We start from the raw sequence: 5933 nt of genomic DNA on the forward strand, positions 1-5933 counted from the left end.
TGCCCCTCATCCACCTGGCTCTATGTTCATGTAAATGTCTTGTGATTTAATTGGGATTGCCCTTCCCTTACTCCAGGAAACACCTGGTGGGTGAGGGATGCCCCTCATTCACCTGGCTTTGTGTTCATGTAAAAGTTTTGTGATTTAATTGGGATTGTTCTTCCTCATGCCTGAGGAAACACCTGGTGGGTGGGGAACACCCCTCCTGCCCCTGGCTTTGTGTTCACATGAAAGACTTGTGAGACTGTCTGTGTAAAATTTGGGGATAAATACCTGCTATAAGTTCCAATAAATGGCTTCTGCTCAATTCATTGAACAGTTGTCCACTTTCTTTCTTTCTCTTTATATCTATCCTTCCATCTTTCTTTCTTTTAATATCTATCCCTCCTACAGAATCGGCTTCTGCACTAGACAGAGTCCAGTCTCTTTCTTTCTCCCCCCGTCTCTCTCTTTCTTTCTCTTTATTTCTCCAGAATAATCGCCGACGCCACCATACCTTCCAGGGACCCTCTAAATCTCTCTGCAGGGGCTGACCCCCCACAATTTATACTTTTGGATATTAACACCTTATCAGATGTATGGTTTGCAAATATTTTGCCCCCAATCCATTGGTTACCATTTCACTCATTTCAATCATTTTGTTGAGTGTTTTCTTTGCTCTGAAGAAACTTTTATTTTGATATAGTCTTATTTATTTTTGCTTTTGTGGCCTAAGCTTTTGGTATGATATCTTATTGTTCTCTTGTAGGAGTTGTATTTTAGGTGTTTAATACATTTTGAGTTGGTTTTTGTGGATGGTGTCAGATAAGAGTCAAATTTTATTGTTTTGCATGTGGAAATCCAGTTTTCTCAGTACCATTTGTTGAAGAGTGTATCCTTTCCCCCATTATGTATTCATAGTGTCCTTGTCTAAAATTAGTATACTATGTATGCTTGGATTTCTTTCTGGGCTTTCCTGTTTCACTGGCCAATGTTTCTTCTTTCATGACATTACCATACTGTTTTGATTGCTATAACTCTGTAATATAATTTTTATTAAAAACATTTCTTATTAAAATGTATTTTTCCAATATATTTATAGGTTACCTTTAGAATTGACATCATTGCAATATTAGAAGTTTGTATCAATTTGTGAGGATATGCTATATTTTGCCATTTATTTAGTTCTTCTACTTGTGTGCTTCTGTGGGATAAATTTCCTTTTTTTAAGCACAGGTTATCTGGATTTTAATGTATCCATAAGCACATTGGTTTACACTCAACACAATAGATAATGGATGGTGATAAAAGAAAAGAATAAATATGTAATATAATTTTAAATTAAGAAATATGAGGCCTCCAACTCATTTTTTTATTTTTCAGAATTGTTTGGCTATTAGGGGCCTTTTAATGGTTCTATAGAATTTTCAGGATTGCTTCTCATTTATGTGAATGATGCCACTGAGATTTTGATAAGGATTGTGTTAAACCAGTATATTGCTTTTGGTACTATGGGCATTCTAACCATATTAATTCTTCTGATCCAAGTGCATGGGGTATGGGTCAATTTATTTGTACCTTCTTTAATTTCTCTTATCAATGTTTTATAATTTTCAGTGTACAGTTTTTTCACTTCCTTGCTTAAATTTATTCCTAGGTATTTTATCTTATTCTATTTTTGAATGCTATTATAAATGGGATTATTTCTCAATTTCTTTTTCAGTTATGTTGTTATTTGTGTATAAAAATGCTATTGATTTTTGTCTGTTGATATTGTATTCTGTGAGTTTACTGATTTCATTTATTGGTTCCAACAGTTTCATTTTTGTGTGGAATCTTTGGAGTTTTTTCCATACAAGACCATGCTATCTGCAGGTAGAGATCATTTTAGTTCTCTGTTTAGAAAACTTTTGTTTCTTTTTCTTTTCTGATTGCTCTTGCTAGTGTTTCCAGTACTATGTAGACTAGAAGCTGTGGGAGTGTGAATCCTTGTCTTGTACTGAATTTTAACAAACAAAAATTTTCAGGTTTTCCCTATTGATTATAATGTTAGTTATGGGTTTTCAATCTCTTTATTTGTTATTGTTCTGTTTAGGCTTTTTGTTTCTTGTTGACTTAATCTTGGTAGGTTACATTTTTCTGGGAATTTATTCATTTCTTCCTGGTTATCCAATTTGTTGGCACATAACTGTTCATGATAGCACCTTACAATTTTTTAATTTATGAGGCATGTGTTGTAATTTCTTCGCTTTCATTATTTTATTTTATTTTATTTGTTTGAGTCTTCTTTCTTTTTTCTTAGTTAGACTTAGCTGAGACTTTGCCAAATTTGTTTACTTTTTAAAAAACAACTTTTAGTTTTATTGACACTTTCTGTGGTTTTCTTGTTCTATGTTTATTTCTGGTCCGATTTTTATTTTCTTTCTTCTGCCAATTTTGGATCTAGTTTGTTCTTTTCCTAGTTCCTTGAGGAATAATGCTAGCCTATTTACTTGAGATATTTCTTCTTTTTTAATGTAGGTATTTATCGCTGTAACCTTTTCTCTTAGCAGTATTTTTGTGCACCACATAAGTTTTGGTATGTTGTATTTATATTGTTGTTTATCTCGAGATATTTTTAAATTTCCCTTTGGATTTCTTCATTGACTCATTGGTTATTCAGGGGCCTGCTATTTAATTTCCACATATTTGTAAATTTTCCAAGATTCCCCCTACTATTGATTTCTAGTTTCATATCATTTGTGGTCTGAAAGGATACTAAAAACATGTCCAATCTTTTAAATTTGTTAAGACTTGTTCTGTGGTCTAACATATGGTCTATACTGGAAAATGTTCCATGTGCATTGGAGAAAAATGTGTGTTTTGCTGCTGCTGGATGAAAAGGTCTTGTGAACGTCTATATTAGGTCCATTTGGTCAAGACTGCAGTCCAATTCCAGCATTTATTTATTAATTTTTCCATCTGGTTGATCTATTCATTGCTGTAATTGGGAAATTAAAAACCACTACTATTATTATTTTGCTATTCATTTATTTCTTCATCCATTAATTTTGCTTTATGCACTTAGATGCTCCAATGTTAGGTATACATATATTTACAATGGTTATGTCCTCTTGATGAATTGACCCCTTTATCATTAGATAATAACCTTTTTTATTCTCTTGCAACAGTTTTTGACATGAAGTTTATTTTATCAGAAATAAGTATAGCCACATGTGCTTTCTTTTGGTTACCATTAGTATGGAATATCTTCTCCCATCTTTTCACTTTCAGTATACTGATGTTCTTAATGCTTAATTGGATCTCTTATAGGCAGCATAGAATTGGATCTTGTTTTTAATCTATTCAGTCACTTTATGTCTTTTAAGTGGAGATTTTAATTCATTTACATTCAAGGCTATTGTTGACAGTAAGGCATTACTACTGTCATTCGATTTTGGGTTGTTTTGTAGTTCCTTTGCTCTTTTCTTTCTCTACTATTGTCTACCTTTGTGGTTTGCTAATTTTCTGTATTGCTAAGCTTTGATTTCTTTCTTTTCTCATTCATATATCTGCTGTAGCTTTTTGTTTTGTCGTAAGTATGAGGCTTACATATAACATCTTATGGTTATGATCTGTCTTAAAATGTGAACAACTTAATTTCTGTAATGTACAAATATTATAGACTTTTACTTTTCTGTTCCACAATTTGTTTTTAATGTCATAATTTACATCTTTCCGTATTATGAATTTCTTAAAAACTTACTGCAGCTTTAGTTATTTTGGATAATTTTAATTTTTAACCTATATACTAAAGATGTGATTTACACACCACATCCTTACAGTACTGGAGTATTCTATATTTGACTATGGTTATCTTTACCAGTGAGTTTTATACTTTCATGTTTATTCATGATAGTAATTATCATCCTCTCATTTCTGCTTGAAAAACTTCCTTAAGCATTTCTTATAAAGCAAGCCTAGTGGTAATAACTTTTCTCAGCTTTTGCTTGTCTGGGAAAGATTATTCTTCTTCACTTACAAAGGACGGGTTTGCTAAGTACAGTGTTCTTAGTTAATAATACTTTTCTTTCTGCACTTTGAATATACTATTCTGTTCTCTCCTAGGTTGCAAGGTTTCTGATGAGAAATTCACTGATAGTTTAATGGGGAACCTCTTATATGTTATTTGATGCTTTGTTCTTACCACCTTGAAAATATCTTTTTGTATTTGAGTTTTGACAGTTCCAGTTTTGAGGTTCCAGATATCTGGGGATAGACCACCATTTCAGCTTGGCTCTTGGAAGAGGGTGCACGAGTGACTGTGATGGCTGTGTAGTAGCTTGGTCCTAGAGGGTAGGGTGTATCAACACCTCTGCTTGGAGATGGCGTAATACTGGGTGGACATGGTGCAGTGGAAACTGAGCCTAAGAATGGAGAAAAATAATGACGATTTGCCCCTAGAGCAGATTGGAGTGGCTCTAGTTTCAACATGGTACAGATAAGTAGCAGCTTGGGCCACAGCGGGCAAATCACAGTGTCAATTCTTTCTAAGGAAATAGCTCAGCATGTAGACTCTGGGAAACTTCCTTCTCTAGGCTTCAAGCTTATGAGGACTGCAAGTAACAAGGAACAGACTCCAGTTGTTTGTGGTGGTGATGGGGGCTGCTGGGGTCCTCTTGATTACCTTTTCCCTGCAGGTAAAAGTCTCTCCTGGTTCTTTCTTTTTTCTTTGTTGCTGTCCTGGGTTCTGTGCTTTTTGGGATTTCTGCTGCTTCTTTGCTATTCTTTGGTTCTTGACTTTAGTTATTTGCATAGAAATGTAGTTGTTTATTTGTTGTTTTGTGGTTTTTGTGGTGTAGAAGAGTACTCCCAAATTTTCAGTTATGCATTTTATATAGAGAGAGATAAAATGGAACATTATATGTAGAGATAAAGATATTATGTCACACTTAATGACAAGTTTTCATTATATTGGAAGTTGTTCTCCATGGAAGTTCAAGTTCAACTTTCCACACCATTACTGTATGAACACTAGCAGTATCACAATTGACTGTAGTATTAAATTCTGTTCAATTTCTCACTGCCTCAGTGTTTTTAGCTTGTCCAAGATAATTCTTCCATTTACACAGCACGTTAGTATTCACAGGGCATAAGTATTATGGAAGGACATGACTCAGTCATGCTGAAATCTTATATATACAACGTGTTGCCCCTGCCTCATTTAATTTTGGACGTACATGCTTTCAACCTTGGACTCGGAGGCACCCATTTTGCACCAATTATATCAAATTTTAAGCTCTTTGGAAGTCCGGAATTGCATAATCTTGAGAGAAGACAATTTAGCAATGTGCTAATTTTCTTTGTGCATTGTACCTATAGTGTTTGGCTTACTAAAGTTTTCTTCTTTTCTAGGGATTTTGTTTCCTGTTTATATGAGCTGGGGTAATTCAGAGGCCTCCACAGGTAATAAATCCTGCAAGGCAAAGGAAGACCAAGATAGGAAAACATTCTTTTCCCTGGCTCAACTGACAAGGTGGCTCTGGAGTCTGCAGTACAGTTTTTAAAAAAATTTATAGGGTGAGCTCTGCCCACAGAAGGACCAAGAGCAACAAACCATTTCACTTCATTCCAATTTTCATGAAGAAAAAGTTTTGGGAAGCAGATAAGAGATTGTAGACAGAAATAGATATCATATGTGACCTGATAACTACAGTTTAATTATGAGTAGAATCAGGGAGAAAGTTATTTCTAAATCTTTCCTTCCTTCCTATATCTGAATTGTTCAAGATAAAATAGAAGAAAATGCGTGTGTTGTATCTACAAAATGAACTACATTTAAAGGAATAATTTTCTCTGTCCTTTGGATTGTTTGTTTAATTTACTGGAGTGTTCCAAATAATAGAATATAAGAGTTGTATTGGGCTTTCCAGTCAATACCCTTGGCTTTTAAATGAAGAAACTGAGGCTCAGGG

The sequence above is a fragment of the Carlito syrichta genome, unplaced genomic scaffold (genome assembly GCF_000164805.1).
Source record: "Carlito syrichta isolate Samal-C Ts95f unplaced genomic scaffold, Tarsius_syrichta-2.0.1 Scaffold43760, whole genome shotgun sequence".
Classification (NCBI taxonomy): domain Eukaryota; kingdom Metazoa; phylum Chordata; class Mammalia; order Primates; family Tarsiidae; genus Carlito; species Carlito syrichta.